Below are 20,192 nucleotides of genomic sequence, written 5' to 3' on the forward strand. Positions count from 1 at the left end.
GATTAGCAGCGAATTTATTATGCATAACCTTATGATAATCTATTCAAGTTTTGTCTCACACAGCATATGCTTATTTTGTCTTCATTTACACCTACATGTAATCGTTAAAAGCGTGACTAAAAGACATAAGCTAATCACAGGCATCAGTCCTTTGCCAAATTACGCCCACAGCTTTTCACATGTGAACCATGCTTGATCTGAAGACAATCTGTTGAATGCTGCTTGGTTGGGAGAGGACCGCTGAAGAGACTGTTTGACTGTAGCTAAAGCCTGAGAGGAGCGCAGACGCCATCTAGTGGTTAATTCCCTACATGTCACCACAGATCTGGGTTTCATTGAGCATTACCATCTGAAGGGATAGACAGTCATTATGGAATAAAAAAAAGAAACAAAGAAAGTTTGTCAAATTAACATTTAGCCTATTTGCCCAAATATGTTTGGTGAGCAAGCCATTCCATTGGAGGGTTAGGGTTGGGATTGGGTTGGGTTAGGGTTAGGTTTAGGAAGTATACTGATTCATTCTTCCCAACCATGTTTGGGGAAGAGCACGTTCCTCTAACCTTTAGGCTGCTGCACTCTCACCGCTGTCTAAATAACATGGTATTGCCGTGTCATGTCAGGTCTCTTTTCATAACAATCACATGATGGATGTCCGTCAAAACACACATCAGTCTTCTTTTTTTCCATCAATTTTTTATTTTATTTTGAATATTAAGACATACACAGGATACAATAATATGACAATACACATAATAATGATAATACAAAAACAATATTTCCCACTCACACCTAAAAACAGGCAATAGACAAAACAAAGCAAAGACATAGATAGAAATAATCCCATCCCCAGTGACCTATGTTGATTTCATCTTAGTTATCTATTCATCTTACTTACCTATTAATGATCGTATTGAATCAGTTACATTTGACCAAGCATCAATTGCTCCAGAGTTGGACAGTTCTAAGAGTACAATTTCTAAAAAGGAAGACATCCAATGTGACCATGTAACAGAATTAGCGTATTTCCACCTTTGAGCTAGTATCTTTTTGGCAGCAGTAGAACCTGCCAGCCAAGTTCTTTTCTGTTGTAGAGACATTCTAACAGCGGAATTATCATTTAGAAGAAAAAGTATAGGACAAGAGGGGCTACTGACATGTAGAATCCTGGATAAAGTGTCACTTTATCCAGGATTCTACATGTCAGTATCCCAAAGAGAGTCGGCCTGTTGACATTCCTACATCATGTGCGTAAAAGAACCAATAGCTCTTAAAATGGAATGGACATAAATCACACAGTGGGGAGGAAATCATAGACATTTTGTATATGTCCTGTGAATCTAATTCTAATGTATGTGCTGGTGATTTGGATTTCGGGATGCACATTCTATATTACGCCATACAAGATTTCACAGAAGCATTTAAAATCTTTCCATAAAGACTTGACACGATACCCTTAGTTTTGGAACCAGAGTGCACCTCCTCTGTTAGAGGATGGTGAGGGAGCTCACAAGTCCACAGAACACCATAGGCTTTAAGTGCCGCACGTAGCTGAAGATATAAGAAAAAAGAAAAACAGGCATGTGGAGGGGGTGTGTTGTTTAGCACAGTCTGTAGAGGAGAGGTAGTGGGGTGTGGCTGATGGGAGCAAGCTCAGGGACAGGTGAATTAGAAGCAGGTGTTTCACATTTGCTAATCACCTGTCTCCTCTCTTAAGCAGTAGCGACTGGACCTGTTGGAAGAGTGGATAGAGAACAGACAGACACACACACACACACACACACTCTCTCAGAGCACAGACAGTGGTGAAGAGAGCACCGCTGTGTTTTGATTTACTTTGCAACAAGTGACTGCGTATGAATAAAGACACCAGAGCGGTGATTTAAGTTCATTCATGTCTCCTGTGCTGTGTGGGACCACACAGTAGCTTAGTCATTGCTACAAGGCAATTTCATATATCAATTGTAGGTCAGTAAATGATCGAAGACCTTTATTGTCAAATAAGTCTCCAAGTATATACTCCCTTCCGGCTCCGATGGGGGTATGCAATAGGGTGTCTCCCTAATAACAAATTATGATTATGAAAAAGAGGAGTGTGTAGATGCCATTTCATATTTAAATTCATCTGCTTCATCGTTTGCTTACATATTATCAATGTTGATGAAATGATGGGACCAAAATGTAGTTTGGCCTAATGTAGAGGGACGTCTGCATACAGCACATCATGTAATCTATGAGGGGCAACCAATTTTTCTTCTAATAATCTCCATGCAGAATCTCGTAATGGATTAATCCATGTGGATATTGCTCTTAACTGAAAAGCCCAGTGATAGAACTTAACGTTTGGGACGCCCCAGCCAACACACACATCAGCCTTCTGACACTGGCTCATCTTGCTTGACATCTTGCTCATCCTGTGACAACCTCAACATCACGCACCTGCTGGGATTTACTTATGTCTGAATTAGTAATGAAATAAAAACATAAAGTGTATTCCTAAAAGCATGACTCAGCATTGAATTAATATGTAATTATTAAAAGGACCAATATGTAATATATTTACTGTACTAAATCATAAAATGACCATGATATGTCATCAGAGATTAAGGAAACATGCTAAGTTGAAATACTGGCTTCTCCGACAACAATGCTACAGCCAGTATATTCTCCTTTGAAATTTCAGTTCTGGAGCGGACATGTTTGTTTTTGCTTTGGTCTGTGTGATTCCCCCCACTGCCCAGTTCAACACCCCGGGTTGCCAGATATGAAACAAATTGGCACGCAAACACAGCATACTGCAGCCATGGAAGCAAGCAAACGAACTGCATCAAGTGAGATGGATTCTACCCGACCTAAAAAGCCTCGTCCTCTTTCGAAAAAGCTCCATGACCAGAGCCGTGGTAAAATACGGGTAAATATTGGAGATGCATTTGAAAGATGGAGACTGTGAACATATCTTATCCAACATTTACTATTCTGATGCTACAAGCTGCAGCTAATGGAAAATGCTACTGCTAACAAACTTGACTAAACACAAATCAAGTAACATAATCGGAGTATGGAGTTGTATTAAATGTGGCGATTACGGCCGATCAAGCTGGCAGAAGGCAGGACACATGAACGGGACACAGGACGTCGGAACCAGATGGCAAATGCGGACTAAACGACGCGATTACAACCCACACACACTGGACACAAGGAATGCCATGGTCTGCTGACAAATGTAAGTGGCTATGATAGTTTATTTCCCTTCTGTAGCCCCACTCTCTGTCGGCAGCCGGCTATGTACCGACAAAGTGAAGCTAATTTGCTAGGCTAGGTTACATACCGTAGCTTAGTAGCTGTACGTTACAGGAGCCTGACCGGAGTCTCCGGTCTGCCGTGTTGCAGGGGGCCGGGGAACGGGAACTTCAAGCCGAACGATCCGCGGGGCTCCCGGGAGCTCCGGGTGTCGCGCTCCCCTCCCTCTCCCTCTTAGCTCTTTTAGCCTCGTCTGTTATAGGCTTCTTGTTTTGTTTTGGTCCAGCAGTCAGAGTCCTGTCTTCCATGTTACCACTATCTACCATACTGATTAGCTTCACGCTCTTCAATCTATGAGTTTTCACCTGGCAACCCGCGTAAACTTCGAGTCTGGGGAGGAGGGGGCGGGGGGAGACAACTCTCTCCAATATTTTGAATTTGGACTGCAGTACCCATTTTAAACGCTGGGTGTCATTGTTACATATAGGTCCTTTAACTTTTAAAATATAAAATATTTAAGTATAATTATGTACATATTTAAGTAAGGGTTAGTTATTCATATTTAACTAAGGGTTATTTAATATTTTTTTTAAGCTTCATCAATTATATATTTATTGATATTCTTTTGTCAGAAAGGGCATTCCATAATTGTTAGGCATTATTCTGTGAGCAAAAAGTTACACTGAATTGAATATTTTCTGTTTTGTATTTGGAAACTACCCAAATATTTCCGAGAAACAGCGCCCTCCACACAGGCCATGACAAAGTAATTATGGTGAAATTTCCTAGTAGTTACCATGTCCTCATTATTTGGAAACTATTCGACTATTCCATGGAAGCAGCAGCCACTACATTTTACAGGCCATGGGGAGGAAATTAGGGTGAAATTTCTAAGTTGTTACCATGTACACATACTGTTTTGGCCTGTATATTACTCAGTAATTACCAGAGGACATATTGCCATTGCCAGTAATTACTAGGCAATAATAGGCAATGAGCAGTCTTTCAGTGTTGTATACCACTATTACTCACAATACATACACATTATCACAATACAATTACTGGTAAAATGCTTTTTTTTTTTTACTTGTAAATTACTCAGTGATTTCCAGTCATTGTAATGCATTGTCACTAGTAATTACATCTATTTTACTTGGATATTACTTAGTTATTTCCAGTCATTACTGTGTAATTAACAGCCTGCAATTTAAAGGGTTACTGGAATTTGAAATTAGAGTTAAGTTACATCCAATATACTGTAAATCACATTCAATTTTAAGCCATTGCATTCAATTTCTAATTGTGCCCTTCAAATGCAATGGTTCTATATGAGCATGGCAAATTCAAATTTATGCACTACAAATACAATTTCTTCTGACACTAATCTCTTTCCATTGGAGGACATAGACAAAGAAAGAGAGAGGTAGGAGCTGAGCTGCACAGTCCAAAATCAGTCAATTTAACCAAAGCATCAGCAATTTCAAATAGATTAATCTTCCATTGTCCTGACATTTGCTTTAAACTCCCTGAGAGTAACCACTTCCTTAAGTTTCAAAGGGCCTGATCAATAAAGCTTTCTCACCCAACTTTGTCCGAGCTGTTGGGACAGTAAATTGAAATGAATCCTTGGACCTCAGCCAATACTCTCCTCCACATCTCTGGTTAACATAAATACACATCATAGTACGGAAGCTCTTGCACCCAGTAGGGCTAAAGTTTGATCATAATCAGACATTAGCATAATCTGATTTTAGGATCCCCAGATAAAGTTGTAGTATTGATATTATCCACTAGATAGCAGTATTACATATCCAAACAATACTGTACTGTCTTGCCATCTTGACCATTTGGATTTCCCTACTGGTGCCACAACAGTGACCTCTGTGGTAGTATTGTGTATGTGGTATCAAATCACAGATGCACACTTTTTTACAAAGTAGTACAAAATCTATATGTGTTTTTTTTTTTTTCTTTTAAGATTAAAAACAACATTTGTCAAGAGTTCATGTGAATGTAGTACCAAAGCTGATTTGTCAGTTATCTTAGTTCAAACACAGTACTTTATATTTTGTATATCACTCACAACCACATAGGTCAAATCTTTATCATGCATTTCATTATGCACATGACAACTGTCCCTGAATGTTGATGGAAAACAAAGGATTTGATTTTCCATTTCTCCTAGCTTAGTCTGTTAATGCTAAAGTCTGAGGATTACTGCTGTCAGTTAGAATAATGATGGGAAGACTGGATAGTAAATAAACATTATATATGTAGCATTTAATGAAAACTCAATTAATTAAATGGAGCAGGTCAGTCAGAGGTGCAGATGTGATGTATTCAGAAAATACACAGGCAAAGAAGCTGACCCAGGGAAGCATTGCAGACTGTAAATATGATGAAAAATAAAGGTAGTTAAAAAATTTTAGGGGAGAATTTAGTTGTTAGATTTTTGCAATAATGATAACCAGTATGTAAATGTAATTATGTGTCACACTGTCATTAGAGGGGATAGTAAACATATAGCTTGTAACTTGTGCCTCCTACAAATAAATTCAAATATCAATCTTAAGAATGCTGCCCAAAATACTCAATACACCTAAACTGCATTTTTCTCAGCCTCTTTTTGATTTATATTTGGGCCAGTTTACCCCGTTTTGGCCACTTCATTTAGCAATTCACATTATGAATACATACAGTATATATTATTTAATTTAAATGTGCTTCACCAAACGGCCTTAAGTCCTTCATTTTTGTTCAAAACCTCCGATTTGATCAATCCCTGTGTAATACTAATAGCATATCTGTCCTCCAGATATGGCATTAGTGTGACAAGGGGATTGTGTGACACTCATCTTATAGCAATCATTTAATACATCGGACCTTCTCATATCACCAGTGATCTTGTGTGTAATCAAACAGCCAGTGGGTGCAGCAGCTTTGGATTAATTCTCGTCCACCAAGCCAACTCTGTTGCAATAAGCCATGACCACTAAAGTGAGTAGTGTGTATATTCATCCCCTCACCACTGCTGCCTTGAGTGGACCTTTCATTATTTTTCAAATCTAAAAATGTTATTAATATTTAAAAAGGTTTTATTCACTGTCTTATTCATTGATATTGTCATTCCTGTGTTTTTTGTGTATTTCGTTTACTATGTAAAACGTCTTTGAGTACTTAGAAAAGCGATATATAAATAAAATGTATTATTATTGTTATAATTAAAAATTCCAGGTGCAATGCTTATAGGCATGAAGAGAGACTGGCAGCAGCACTAGCATGTTAGCTGCCCCCTCCCTTTTGCATCTAATGGAAACATTCTTCCTGTTGTCATGGACAACGGGCCACTCTCAGCCTCTTACATGTTTGACTTAATATATTAGTCCTTATCTGGGCACATCAGTTCACATTAAAATGCATCTGACCTGTAAGTAGATGTTTCGTGTGTTCCTATTCAATAGGAAAGGAGAACATTACAGATAATTAGGTCGGACATATTCTATGAATCCAAAACAGAACTTTAATCAGGGGAGGAGCGAGGTCTTGTTTGAGTGTTATTAGCTTTAGCTGCTGACACTTAGTTTTGTGTGTCTTCCAAGAAACGCTCCAACATCATAAACCAAAGGATTTGGAAAAGCTTTCTTAAATGTGTGTGTCAAAAGAAAACAGCACAATATTCTCAGTAAATCAGTAAAGAGTAAAGAGTAAAGAGTCAGATACATTTGTTTTTATGTATCTGAGATATCTTTAGGACATGGTCTCTGCACTCTATTCTATTCTAGAAGAGGATCTACCCATAGAGATGTCTTTAGGACATGGTCTTTGCATTCTATTCTATTCTATTCTATTCTGGTCTATTCTATTCTATTCTATTCAGTTAGAGGATCTACTCCATATATAAAATAAATTCAGTCAAGACCCATAAACTTGTTAATGGACTGCATGATCTTTCCTAGGCAGTAAATTTGTTTTTATGCATCTGAGATGTCTTTAGGACATGGTCTTTGCATTCTATTCTATTCTATTCAGTTAGAGGATCTACTCCATGTATTACTCCATTTTTATGTATCTGAGATTTCTGTAGGACATGGTCTTTGCATTCTATTCTATTCTAATCTATGCTATTCTATTCTATTCTAGTACAGAATCTACTCCATGTAAAAAATAACTTGAGTCTAGAACCATAAACTCATTAATGGACTGCATGATCTATAGGCAGTACATTTGTTTTTATGTATCTGAGATGTCTTTAGGACATGGTCTTTGTATTCTATTCTATTCTATTCTATTCTATTCAGTTAGAGGATCTACTCCATGTATTACTCCATTTTTATGTATCTGAGATTTATTTAGGACATGGTCTTTGCATTCTATTCTATTCTAATCTATTCTATTCTATTCTATTCTATTCTATTCTAGTACAGAATCTAGTCCATGTAAAAAATAACTTGAGTCTAGAACCATAAACTCATTAATGGACTGCATGATCTATAGGCAGTAAATTTGTTTTTATGCATCTGAGATGTCTTTAGGACATGGTCTTTGCATTCTATTCTATTCTATTCAGTTAGAGGATCTACTCCATGTATTACTCAATTTTTATGTATCTGAGATTTCTTTAGGACATGGTCTTTGCATTCTATTCTATTCTATTCTATTCTATTCTAGAAGAGGATCTACTCCATATAAAAAATAACTTCAGTCATAAACTCATTAATGGACTGCATGATCTTTCCTAGGCAGTAAAACACCATTTTCAGCTCAGCAGTAAGTGGCACCGGCTGGCTTTTTGTTCAGTGAACTTGTCTACCAATAAACACACACATGCACACAAATGCAAAAAAACAAAACAAAGGCACAAACACAAGCAGAAACACACATGCACACACTGAAGGGGCACCCATTTTTGTGCCATGGCAGATGTTGCCGATGGCTGTGATGGTTAATCCAGAATCCTGGGTTTGATACAAGCAGGATTTAACCATGACCATGATACCAACATCTGTCAGGATCCTGCATCAAGCTCCCAAACACAGACAGAGGAAAAGCGGAATATTTTTGTGTTTCCAATCGACAAAGAGGGGGGAAAGCGGTTAATAGATTCAGAATTTGAGGTAAGTTTACATGGAATTAGTCAATGTAAGATGTTTCGTGGCCTAGAAAAGAGGTACTTGATTCATTATAGCTTATGTAACATGTTTTTGTAAAGCCTTGATGCTAGATGCTTTGTGGATGTGGCTTGTGATTTCATTTACAAAAGGTCTGCAGTTCTTGTAAACATGGAAACATGATAATGTATATTCTGAGTTGGACATTGTCATGGTAAACCTGTTTTCATGCTTCAAAAACTAATTGAATAGGAAAGCCTCAGCTTTGTACCTTATTATCAATAGACCTACAAGGTGATTGATTATATAACTTAAAGGTATCTGTTCAAGGGATTTATAATAATAAGGGTTTAAACTTGATTGATTATTTTACCTGAAATCCCTCTGGAATTATACTGATATCAAGCTTAGTTTAACACTGCATTCAATTTGCATGCTCAAAAGTCAAACATTTATAAGAAAGATACTTGAATGGTTGCTCATTTTTACTATTATTGTTTGTCAAATTGCAAAAGCATGGCATACTTAAGAGCTGTTTGCAAAATGAACACTTTGGCCTGAGCCCAAGTTTGCAAGGCTTTGGGTTGTTTTTTTGTTTTTTTGGTGTATTGACTAGGGTTTATTTGCTGGGTGAAAATGTATTGCAGAAGTAAAGCAAGAGCCTCAGGAATACTTTCTAATCAACAGAAAACATCAAATGAGAAAATTTGTTCATTTTTATTTAACTTTTTTTTTTATATAATTGCTAAAGCTTCTAAAGCATAAAATCAGTGGAGGAACATTTCGTCTGTCAACAGTTTATTTTAACATTTGGCAAGACAACACAATACTAAATAAGAGGGATGCATTTGAGAAGTAGAAATGTTACTGATGCCCTGAGAAACACTCATCATGAGAAGGGCTAATGAGATTATTTCCCTTTGAAACGTTATGTCACATGGATTTTCATGTGCGGTTTCCTGTCTCTTCCTGTCTGCATCTGATTACATGATGATCTGCACAACGCACAGCATAACATACAGTACTGAATATCTTCATTGATATCATTGGATTTTTAACAGCCTACTTTTGCAGTCAAAATTATTTTAAGTGTGAATGTTTTACTTCATCTGAATGAAAACAGCATCTACTGTCTTTAACTGTACTGTGATAGTCTTTAGATAAGGATATGTGGTATTTGAAGAGTTCAATTGAAAAAAAAAATAAATAAATAAAAGTACAGTATGATTACTTTACTGTTCAATTGATCAGATGTAAGTAATTTCTCTGATCATATCAAATAAGATCAGATCATATCATCAGCTGTTGCTTGAATTTGACTTAATGCTTTACAGGACCGGGTATCACAGAATCATACCTTTCTTTGCCTCTTGTTGCTACAGAATGCAACTGCTTTGCTAACTAAGTCTCCTCATGACAACATTAGTAATATGTTTTAAAGAGCGGAAAAACTGGACAAACTAATGGCAGGTCAGTGGGATAGGCTGATGCTGTTTTAGAGACTGGCTGTGCAGGGACACGAGCCTTTTACAAGGTTTACCTGTACAAACATTTCAGAGCTGCACTGGAGGCAGAAATAATCTCATTGGTTGACTTACACCTCAGTGGGCGGAGCCAAAGAACCACCATTTTTCTGGTAAAGTAACGGTAGACTGAAGCCCGGTGAAAAAGGCAAGAGGTAAGAGTAGCTGATATTAGGAAGCCTCATGTTCTTGCTATTAACTGGAAAACAGCAATCTAGCCACACGCTATGTTAGCTAGTTAGCCTAGTTGATTGTCCAAGTTAGAAACTAGCCACACTAGCCTGCAGCTATCTAGGTAAGCTAGTTAGCTAGCCTGCTGACCTTCCAGGATCATGAATGCCATGAAGATGAATGAATAAAAAAAGAAGTCATTGCCATTTGTATTTTTATTTAGCATTTTGACCAGAGTTCCTTCTTTGCCATCAAAGTTTGCCACTTAGCTAACTTTCTCTCTGAAAAATCGTCATTCTTTAGCTCAATCCGCCCACTGTGTTTTAACCAATGAGGCTATTTTTGCCTCCAGAGAAATGTTTGTGACACTAAAACTGCTATTAACATAGTCTACTAATAACAGAAACTTCCCAATTCAAACCCCTCTGTACTTGATCTTGACCCTGATCACACCAACTGTACACTCACACCCCACACTGCACTTATAGGCTACTTTCCCTCACACTTAGCCTGTGAGGTCACAACGAATCATTTTTCAAACACAAAATCATTAATTTCAACAACAGGCTAATGACCCTGCTGGGTTGATACAGCCACTTCAGCAGTTCAGAAGTTGCACAGTAAGCAGCTTGTCAGTGAGAAAGCAGCACAGTGCCAGATCAGGTTTTAGTCTGGTGCCCACTATCTCTGGCAGAGCTGTAATTTGTTTGGAGACCAAGTAATGTTTCTTGCAGTAAGATTAAAAGTAAACAAAGCAGAAAAATAACCCGGCAGGCTAATGACATTTTTCTTTTTTTGGTGTTGCAGCTTATATAAATTCAATTAAACAATGCCTGTAGACAGTAAGTAGTAAATAGCCTGTTGGTTGATGTATGGGAAATTATCTAAATACTGTGTGTGTGTGGGTTTGACTCCAGCTTGAGTAATGCAGTCTTCTCTCTGCAGTGTTTCCTCTGCTTTATTTATTTCACTGTGCTGTGAAATAATTGATGGCATGATTAAGGAGCGTCCACTGCCCTCTCTCCTGTATTTTTGCTCACCTCACCTCAGAAGCTTCTCTCCACCAAAGAAACACTGGATTCATTGACTAATGTGCGTTTTTTATGATTATTGTCATACTATTTCAGCTAGTATTTGACACTAAAGAGTAGAAAGATGACATGACTGGCAACACATGACACTGGCTGGATTTGAACTTGTGATGACTCGGATATATTGTATGTGCCTTAGCTCACTGATCCAACATCATGCATCTGACTAATACTTATTATGTCATCATTAGCTCAGTGACCCTGCAGTTATAAAGTTAAACGTTCTTTAAATTATTGTTAAGACAGGCTCTGTTTGACAGTGAAAGGCAGAGAAAGACAGGAAGGATGGCATGACATGGCCCAGGTTATTAGCTGGAATTTAACTGATGTTGTGATCAGTGTTGAAGCGCACATGGACAAACCCTTGGGTATTAAGCTTGGTATTGCCATGCAGTATATATAAAATACTACCAATAGGCCTTGTTGATGTTCACACATATTTTAAGGACATGGATTTCAAGCAATTGTTAACAGTAGCAAACATTCAAATAACAATGTTGCAGAGGATTTCAGCTTAGATATGATATTCTCAAAATTGTTCTGGACCATTAAACAAGGTTTAGTTTGCGGTTCGATAGGAGTTTTTGAGTGTGAAATTGTTCCCCAAATGATGTCATCAAGAGGACACAGAATCATTTTGTGTTAATTACAGTTGCCAAGTTAATAATCTGTTTTATGTACTTGGAAGAGCAAATGGAGTTCAAATCAAACGAGACTGAGAGACAATATAAGAATAATGAACTTGGATATCATTCAATCATATTCTTATGTTCACTTTTTATAATTTACTTACTTATTATTATTACTACCACATATTTCTCTTTCCTTAATTTATTATTTTCCCTTCGATATGCTTTGGCAACACATTTACTGCACATGGCATGCCAATAAAGCAGAGAGAGAGAGAGAGAGAGAGAGAGACACTGAGAGCAGGTCTGGAGGTGGATTGGGTGTTGTGTTGTCCAACTTTTTCGGGTTATTAAAATTTTGCAAGTTAACTCTAGCAGCTAACTGGTGATGGGAGGCAGGCCTCGCCTCGGGAGCTTGAATCTCATTTGGTACAGACTACAACACAGTGTTTGCAAGAATGAGAAAGAGGAGAGGAGTTTTGTATTTCGCTCCTAAGTTTCGATTCCTGTGTGCAGAGAATATTTCCCGTCAGTGTTCATAACCGACACCAGAAGTTAATTTAGGCAAACGGAGCAAATCTACAGTGTCCCAATTACAGGAGATGGGACACTCTTCTCTGCTGCAGCCCCACTTTGTGCTTTAGGCTTATAAAAACAGGTCTATTTTTATGTAAAAAGTGCCTAGAGCAGCTTTAATAGTGTTTTATTAAGTAGTAAGTTATCATTATTGCCTTGGGTTTAAGGCAATGCAACATGGCCCGGAACAGATTTGCTGGGGGATGAAGCCTCGGCTGTTTTATAACCTGGGAAATCACCCTCATGCACTCTTGAGCATGACACTGAATAAAAGAAGAAACAAATCCCTGATGATTCTGTGTGTAATATAGCGACTGAGAACTGTAAAACTCCAAAATGTATACATAAGTGGCCCCTTCTCAACTAAATCATAGCTGGAGGTACAATGTTAACACTGGATAGCATGCTAACATTTCAGCTATTGAAGCATTTCTCCAATTCTTGGTGACACAGCAGGATATCTATGCACTCTCAATGCTGTAGGTTTAAATCTCATGCATGAACTTTGTCTTTCTCACTCTTTCTCTCTCCTCTCTTTCCTTCCAGTGTCCAGTGTGTGACATCCAATCAACTGATACTCTTTTGTCAACGAACCTGCTTTGAACAACCTCTCACAGCCTAGAAATATGGAGTTGGTGCTTAGGCTGCAGTCACACTTGTTAATTTTCTTTGGTCCGAACCAGAGTGGAAAAGTTTACTTTGTTGCATTTTTGAATTTTGTTCGTTTAGGTTCACACTGCCCAATTACAATCAACCCAGAAGTTGTAAACAAGTCACATGGATACACAAGTAGCTTTTAGTAGAGTTTTTGTAACTTGCCATCCCGCTATGTTTGGGTTTTTGTTGGCAGCGGGGGAATCAAAACAAATCTGATTCCAGTCCCTTTAGCTAAACCTGATGGACTTGTTTGTGTCTCTTTGCCATGAATTTACTTTCTCTGGCGTTCATACCAGGTATGAACCAGCTGAATATGAGCATCAGTCCAGACTGTGGTTTGCCCTCAGTTCATTTTCTTATGCTAGGCTTTCCAAGCATGAGTAACTGGTGGCTATCAGATGTCTCCTTATACCCATAAAACCTTGTGTTTTGAGGCTGTTTCCTGTAGTTGGTTTGGATTACATTCTCACTCAATGAACTGCACAGCAGGTCACTTGGAAGACGACCGAGACCCGCAGCTCCTTGCGTCTTCCTGCCGTTATTTGGTGCCACCTGAGTTCAAATGGATTGTTCTCACCTGTCCAAACGAACCAGAACTAAAGGAGCAAAGGTTTGAATTAACTGCTCCAAACATGCTTGGTGTGAACGCACCCTTAAATACTCAGTCACTAAGATTTCTTGTTAATGGTTCTAATTTTATAGCTTACAATAGCCATGTAAACTTTGTAAGCTACAGTATGTGAAATATGCACTGGAGAGACTCATTTTCTTCTACAGATTACAATAGCTAAAATAGATGAAGAAAGAAACAGAGTAAATGTTATCAGACTCCTAATAATGGTGGCACATGTCAAGCTCTATATGAATGCTTTGTCATCAACAAATATGGACAAATTGAGTGCAAAGTTGAAGGTATTAATCTTAAAGGGCCACTGACAGATTAGCTTCAGTAAAGTGTTGGAGTAATAAGGACTGTAATGGATTGACAGACAGATCTGCACAATCTTACTTTCACCTCCTCTGTAACTCTATTCTTTACCACTGGTTTATAACACATTCATAATGCCAGATCAAGAATTTCATAACACTGGTATGGCACCTTCATGAACACTGATCCAATCCGTATGTCAGCTTTCATCATACTAGTAATGTGTAATACTTTACTATTATATGCCACTGGGAAGTTGTTTAAGTGGAAAAATCTGTTCCCTCTATAGTTTACAGCAGAGATGTATCTTATGCCTCTCTGACCCTTGGTTATTCATTTCAGACAATATGTGGAAGTCTATTTTTTCGTTCCCACACTCAGATTAGGGCTAGTATATTTCAGAGGAGAATATTAGAAAATTTCAAAGTGATTTCTCATGATTTAAGAGGAACACCACCCAATGCGAGAGTTTGCATTGCCGCTCATACTGCCTTGTGCAGTACGATACGTTTTTATGAACAAATCCTTCCGAAGGTTAGCAACCAGCCTGTTACAATTCCAAACTGTGATTTCAGTGTGAGTCATGCAAAGTACATTTTATACTAGAGCAGTGCTAGCAGAAATGAGGAAATGTGCCATGGAAAATGACCTTACTGTTGCCATTACCTCCTCCGCCTGTTCTCATTTCTAATTCACTCTCTATGGAGCTTTGCTGAACATCACAGCTTGGGAGGCAGGGAAACTTTTTTCTTTCTGCTTTGTTGATGGCAATCTAACCTTGTGCCTTGTGTAATATGTCTAGCTCCACTGGGTAGAAGAGAACACTGCTGCTGCTTTGCAATTGTGCGTGTGTGTGTGTGTGTGTGTGTGAAGAGGCTACAGTATATGTTGCCATCGGAACCATAGGCGCCGATGAAGACAATGGGGACAATGCACTTGATAGGCCTACTGTATATGCGCCAGCGGCCGGGGCCAAATTTACGTTGATTTGATAGCATAGCCCACGTTGCAAAACAAGTTGATCCGATCACCAAACTACTGAAACTCGCACTGACTGTCCCTGTAACATCCTGCAGTTCAGAAAGGTCATTTTCAGGCCTGCGGCGTCTTAAAACTTATCTGCGGTCCACAGCGGGGCAAGCAAGACTGACCCATGTTGCTGTATTGAACTGTCACAAGAATGTGTCACGAAATAGGAACCTGGATGTAATCGTCAGATGAATTCATCAAGCGCACGGCTGCAAGGAGTAACACTTTCCTCGTAAAGAAATAACGTCAATGGTGAGTGAAAAACAAATCCAATTTTTAATATTTAGTAGCTGTGTGGGCCTATGTGTTGATGGTTAATTAATTGACTGTATTTTACTGCGTGCGCTTGTATGCTTTCTTTGCGTGTGTAATGATATTATAACTTGTTTGGCTTGTTAATAGGCCCCTTGTAGCCTATAGTGTTATGTCAAGTTCTTTATGGGTGTACTGGGCTATAGCAGCGGTGTCTCAGCCACGGTGGTGTCGGATTGTGTTGGATTGTGCACTTGGCCTATGATTTATGTTCATGTGAGCCTTTTTACTAAATAATTTCGGTGGCATTGATTATTATTTTCCGTGCGTTTCATGGTGTGTATCGTTAGTTAAACGTTTGATCTCCAATGTGTGTGTGTGTGTGTGTGTGTGCGCGCGCATGTGTGTCGGTCGCTGTTAATTTCCTATGGTGCTGAAATGCGTGCGTTTGACTACTTTTTCCATATCCGTACAGCAACAAGTCATGTAGGCTATGGTTACTGCAGAAGCTTTATCTCGGGCGTGGGGCATTCAACTGTTTTGAGCACCCACCGGCAGAAGCATAAATCGGCGCCTATAGATCGGAACTGTATTTAGCCATATGCGTTCTTTTAGGTTTTTCCAACTGTGCGGCGACTATTTTGTTTTGTCCCTTTACACACTGCGTGGTTTTCCATCTTACCAAGTCAGTCAGTCTAGTATTGAGTCTTAAAACTTTACTTTCCACAGAACAAATACGAAACTTTGTCAAGGGGATGAGAATATTTCACTTGTTTCCCCCTGCAAAATAAATTGTTTAAAAAAAAAAATCTTGAATCAAGTGACATTATCTTGATACAATTAATTTTAATTTTGCAGGGTATGTTAATGGGGTTGTTACTGTTGTTCTGGACACTGGATGCAAAACACATTTAGGTGTGAACAGGCACTAATCAGGCACAATCTTAATAGGAGATTGTAGTGCAGCTTCACTGCATAGAGACTGAACTGTCCTAGGAGAGCAGTAACAACGACTGAAGCTCATTGTTATTCTCCAAAAGGGTTATGAAACCACCAGCCCACACTCTTTTTTGTGTGTTTTTTATACTAATTTGTTGTATTGCATTATGTGACTCATAAGAGACATGCAGTGTGAAGTGGGGTTATGGTTGAAGCCTGTGATATTATTTTGTTTTTGTGAATGATGGGAGGTGCTGATGGAAAATAAACTCAGCAGCTTTCAGATCTCACCATGACTCACAATACACATCCATTTTCCTGCAATGTTTATAAAGTCAAATGATTCATTTATAAAAAGACCTTCAAAATACATTTAAAGCCACACTTGTCACATATTCTTGTATCCTGTAATTTTGACAAAGCCAATAGCTGGGTAAGCCCAAGATAGCACTATATTTTGATTGCTAATAGGCCTTTAAACAATAACTGCCAGTATTGTTAACATTACTGGTATTGTTAATCCACATGAAATTGTTAAAGGGAAATTTAGAGTCATCTCACCCCACTGAGAGTGCATTTTCAGTCTGTGTTTTCCAATTGCTCTGATTGTTGCCAAGCTTGACAGCAATCCAAATCGCTTTTTCACTGCCATTATTGCTCTTCCCAGCTCTCAGGCACACAGCCGGCCATGAACACATCAACACAACCATTATATTCTGATTACTAATAGGCTTAATCTATGAGCTCTAACAATAACCAACTGGACCAGGACCAGGTTCCAGTTTCTCTCCTTTGTTTTCCTTTTTCTGCGTCCCTCTAGGTTTTATACATTACAGCTGATATTTATACATTGCAAGTGTTGCTACCATTACTATTCTCTGATCAAGGAGGAATGAAAGAAGAGCGTATATGAGGAAAGATAACCAGATAGATAACATCCTGCATCATTTCAAGACTGAAGTTATGAATATGATGCCTGCAGGTCTTTTGTGCGAAAACTATAACTGTATTTTTTTTTTCTTATTCGTGTTACAGCCTGTGCAGTAAGACCATGGGCAAGGCGGGGAGTAAAGTCCTCAGAGAAACCTCAGTGGATGGGGTTCAAGCACAGGTAAAAGCATCCACTCCACACACACAGACAAGGCACCCACACTCCGACCAACACACATGCACACACACACACACGGAAACTGATGCACACACAGACACATAAATGAGCGTGCAAACCACACAGACACACACACACAACACGCATTACACACAGAAAATACAGTACACTGCTCTGGTGGTTAGAGAGAGGTTGTGTTTATCTGTGTGTGTGTGTGTGTGTGTGTGTGTGTGTATGTGTGCATGTGCGTGCGTGCGTTTGTCTGCCTTAGTGCTCATCTGTGAAATGGGCCAGCTGCTGTGCTCCCTGGCTATCACTGGGTTACGCAACCAGGATCAGCTCCAGCCTGCTTTCACACACTATTTGCCCATATCGCATCATTATACCTATAACCATCGAAATACATTACTGAGCCTTGGAGAGACCATTTCAACCATTAATATCTTGTGATTAAGTTGACTGAAGGAATGAAAGTCGGGGGGATGTAACCAATGATGGACAAGAGCTATATTAAGCAAGATTTTCGTTAGTTTATCGATTTTAAGCCGCTATGATATACAGATTATACTGTAGGAGTGTCAAGGTGGCTTAGCGACTAGAGAGACTGAGCTTCAGCTAGAGGACTTGGGTTCAAGCCCCCATGTTGTCAAGTTCCTGCTCTGCTCCGCTCTGCACAGAATGTCCTAGTTCTCCACACCACATGTAATTTACCGTATGCTAACGTTAAGATCACAGATAAGCAACAAACTGATGAATTTAAAATGGAATGTGCAAAATATTTCACCAAAGTATCAGACCTGTGATTGTGTGCCTGTTAAGCCTAGCTGTGGTGAGCTACGTTATCTTAAGCGCATTTTATACTTTAATGAAAATAGCACAAACTGACGCTATTTGACGCGTATTTGGGCATGAAAAAGTTCTCCGCCTAGGTGTTGCGTACCTGCCCAAGAATCTCAATTTTGCGTCGAGTCTACGCTGAGTCGCGCACTCTGATTGGTTGATCGTAGAGGCGATCCTGGCCAACTCTTCAAGTTTCAACTGCTCCAACTCATCCCATTCCTCCAGCTGCAGTGCTATAGTCGCCTCCATGTTTGTTTTTACCGGTGATTGTCTCCACGTCTGCTTCCTCTTCCTCTCTAATTCTGTGTTTCATTTTGGTGCGATATGATTTTTTTTAAACACTGCCACCCTGTGTATGGGATTTCAACAACATGCTACTTGCACATCAATGCAGAAATATAAAAATTTAAATGTAATTGCCGACGCATTGTTTATATTCGCGCTTTACTTTACGTTTAGATTATGACTATAAAATGCGCTTTAGTAGTTGTAGTCTATTCTTTGTTGTTTTCTCTGCAGTCACGAGTGTGCAGTCTGCTCAGTTTAGGTTAGTCCTGCCCTGTTTGGCAGTAGTTTTGTTTATTTTTGCTGAGTCAATATAAACAAACACACAGTTACGCCTTGGTGTCTTCTCTGCAATCAGGTCCAATATCTCATCTTTACAAGTTCTTACACACCTATCACTAACTAAATGAATGTCATTATCAAAAATAGGAAATTATTACTACTTGATTCAAGCAACTGATGTCAAACACAATTGATCCAAGTCGAAGAGGAGCGGGGGCTTGAGGACCTGGAGCGGTTGAGCAGAGTTTGAACTCACTCCACTCCGCTCACATGCTCTGGTTTCCACCCTGCTGAAGTGTCCTTGAGCAAGATAGGCCTACTGAGTCCCTTCCAGCTCCAGGGCTGCTGTTCTGTATCTGAGCCTGACCTCTGACCTCTGTGGAGGGGGAAATCAAAAAAGATAATTTCCTCGTCAAGATCAAAAAGTGTCACATTACTATTATTATTAAAGCTCTTGTGTTATTAAACTAAAGGAATTAAAATGTTTTTATTGCACCGCTTTAATTTTATATTCATCTCTCGGACACATTGAATGAGAAGCCGTTTGTAGCTCAACACTAATTTGGTGTCTTATCTGTGACACAGACCGGACCAGTTGTAGTAACTGTAACACTAGTGACATTTTTAATATTAAATCTTGAAAACGCAATCTAGAGAAATCTCGGAGCACAGAGATCACACATTCAATTTATATTTCCCAGTTGCTACTTTGCACATTTGTTGGTAATTTCAATTACTAGCGTTCCTTCCGTGTCATTATTGCTTTTCCCAATGCTCAGACACACAAATGGCCGCACCAGCATATCGCCACAAGTCAAGGCCTCATCTGATCTCAAATCCTCAGTCAGTCGGTGTGCCATGCTGTCCGAATGTGATTGAATATTTAATATAGTAAATTCCCAGAGTGTTGCAATATCCCCTCACACAGTATACCAGCTTCTGTTGTCCCTGTGCTCATATGTATGTCACTGATTCTGATTCCAATTCCGATTTTTAAATAAAAAACATGCAGATAAATTGGATTTCGTATTTTTGTGCAGTTTGCATGTCGGTTGCCAGTTTGTTACTAGAGTGAGCTGCTGCTGCTGCGGGACCGAGAGTTGGAGATTGCCTTGCTGCCTCTGATCCTGTGTCATTATCTAAATTCCCCTCAGCATCCCAAATTCTCTTTCATTCACTCATCCACTTGATCCAAAACGGGCGCACCCATGTGATTTAACTTTTCCGGCTTATGCGTTCGGGTAAGGTGGGTAAGGTTCGCCTCGGTGTCGACTCGGCAGTGGGCTCCAGCAGGCGAAACTGGACCGAAGTGAATTGATTCACAGGGATTAGAGATTAAGATTTCCCCTCCCGCTCAGCTGGGCTTTGGTGGAGTAAATCTGGGGATTATGATGTCAGAGGCCCGTGGCTGCAGGAGAGGAAATTGAATTGTGAGAGACGGAGCGCCGGCGGCCCGGGATTACAGCACAGTCGGTGAGAAATCAGAGATGGGAGAGTCCATGTCTGTGCCTTTCCGCTGGTCAGGAAAACTGCCATG

The sequence above is a fragment of the Centroberyx gerrardi genome, chromosome 5 (genome assembly GCF_048128805.1).
Source record: "Centroberyx gerrardi isolate f3 chromosome 5, fCenGer3.hap1.cur.20231027, whole genome shotgun sequence".
NCBI lineage: Eukaryota > Metazoa > Chordata > Actinopteri > Beryciformes > Berycidae > Centroberyx > Centroberyx gerrardi.